We start from the raw sequence: 2,563 nt of genomic DNA on the forward strand, positions 1-2,563 counted from the left end.
GCGTTTTTACTTGACGCTTTATTCGTCGACCTACGTTGTATTACACCGCATAACTTTCTATTGGATGTACCGATTTTGATAATTCTTTTTTTGTTGGAAAGGGGATATCCCTAGTTTAGTACCATGATAAGGAAACCATGATCTAATGATGGGATCCCAGAGAAATCGAGGGAAACTCTTGAAAATCCGCAATAACTTTTTACTGGGTGTATCGATTTTGATAATTTTTATTTTAATCGAAAGCTGATGTTTATCGTGTGGTCACATATAAATTTTATTGAGATCTGATCACTACTTTTTGAGTAATCTTTGATAACGCGTAGTTACTTGACTATTTTTTCGTCGATCTACGTTGTATTACTCGTCGATGTAATTGAAGTCGGTTTTTTTTCGTTTTATTATTATTAATATATTTTGTTAAATAATTTAATACTGCATTTAAACACATTGGTTGATATTTATACTCCTATAATCATATTAACTGTAGCATGTTGTTTGATAGTTTTTGTAATAAAAACAAAGAAACTTTTCCTTTCCTATTGATTGGAACGGCCTGTTGTTACAGGCCGTTCCACAGCCCAGTACTGGACATAGGCCTTGCAGGGGCAGGCATTTTACTAGGGGCGAAGCTTCATAAAATTAGAAATATATAAAAATTAAAAATCTTCAATTTCAGTCGAAATTCATTAAATGACAAAAAAAAGTAAAAATTTAAAGAAATTTAACTTTAACATCAAAAAAAATAAAATAGAACAATTCTCCACATAAACTTTATGCATTTTCGCTTGCACAGCACAATTTAAATCTATTCAGTTTCGTGTTATTTCTACCTCTCCAGAGGTTAAACTTTGGTACGAGCTCTTCGAGTATTTTATCATACAAAGAATGGTACCAGCAGGAGCGGTTACTATGATCTATCGTATCATTATTGCACGGGCCAAGGCCTTTCACTTTTATGGAGTCTTAAAGTTTTCTTACATTATATAATTAATATAACTGTTCCCAGCTGACTTTGAAAATTAAGTGTTTTATTAAACTATGACTTTGGAAAAGTAATTCGTGTATTTTTAGATCGGATCTGGAAAGTTTTATTTGAAAAAACATTTTGACAATTAAAATTCATATTTATTTATTTATTTTTATAATATAAGTTAACTCGTTTAACTTATTACATAATTACCTCTTACGGTCTTATTGTAAGTGTTTAATATATTAATTAATAATTTAAATAATAACGAAAACAGTTAATGGTACAATATAGCACTGGTAACAGAAAACTAACAGAAACCTTTTTGAAATCAGATTTTCTATAAAAATATAACAGGAAAAGAGGTGTATAATATTCTTTAACATAACCTACCAATATTTTCACAGTAACTCAAAAACGATCTTATCTATGTCTTCGATTCAATAAAAAAACCACCCAGCACATAAAAGTGGAGAATTTCTTTGAGTAAATTCCTAGATTGGAACAATTTCATTTATATTCATTGAATCGTTGTAAGTTCCATTGAACGGGATGAAATACTACGCTGCGATAAAGTCGCTTCCGTTGCCGTTACATTGTCTGAGTTGCAGTTTTGAGAACACGGTAATAACTACACGCTTCGCTGAAAATCGTGGAGAAGCAAATGCTATCAACAGTTTGCTGACCAGCATCTAAACGATTTTATAGTCTTAAATTAAAATGAAGCATTATTTTCTATAAAGGTAAATTTAACTTTTTTTAGTGAAACTCCTTTAAAATCGTGAGTAGTGAGAATTTAATTTATATTATTTATTTATTTATTTACAGATAAAAAAACTAATTATGTGATAAACAGTGCAGCAAAAACAATTAACAGTTTAACAGTGCACTGTGTTTCTAAAGTAATAATACTAAAGTACAAGTCATACTATAAACTAATATAAAATATTCCTGGTGAAACCATAAAAACGAGATGGGAGAGATGTTGAGGGGACTGTATTTTTGCATGGATAGGCGGGAAGAAGAGAAGAATATAAAATAAAATAAATTTTAACGAACAATATCACTGGGTGTTATAAACCAAACCTAGCAACACTAAAAATTGTATGATATCTATGGCCGCGCTGCATCCGACATGTAACCTTTGATTTAATCATATGTTTAGCTCTGTGTTAACGCAGGCAATTATGTACATCCCTTTTGTCCTGTGTCAACTTCCACTGCGCATCTACTAAACTCCAGGATGGATGATACACTGGGTTTTAATTATAAGGAAAAATTGGTACAAAAATCACACACTACAGTTGACTATGGTAATTCAAAAGGAATTAGACAGCTCGAGGTATTGTATCATACAAATAATAGGTTATACAGTATTATATTATTAAAACGGTACAAAACCAATAACATTATATAAGAAAAAAAATACACTTCGAGCTCACCAAACTTCTGACAAACTGACAATATAACCTTCCATTCATCCGCTAACAGATCACATTCGGGGTGACTGTCCAGGAGAGCGTTAAGAGCGGTTAAAATATGGGGAATGGGCAAGTTAGCGCGCATGACTGAGCGTGCTGGTAACTGCAATTGATA

This window comes from Melitaea cinxia, chromosome 19 (assembly GCF_905220565.1).
Source record: "Melitaea cinxia chromosome 19, ilMelCinx1.1, whole genome shotgun sequence".
Lineage (NCBI taxonomy): Eukaryota > Metazoa > Arthropoda > Insecta > Lepidoptera > Nymphalidae > Melitaea > Melitaea cinxia.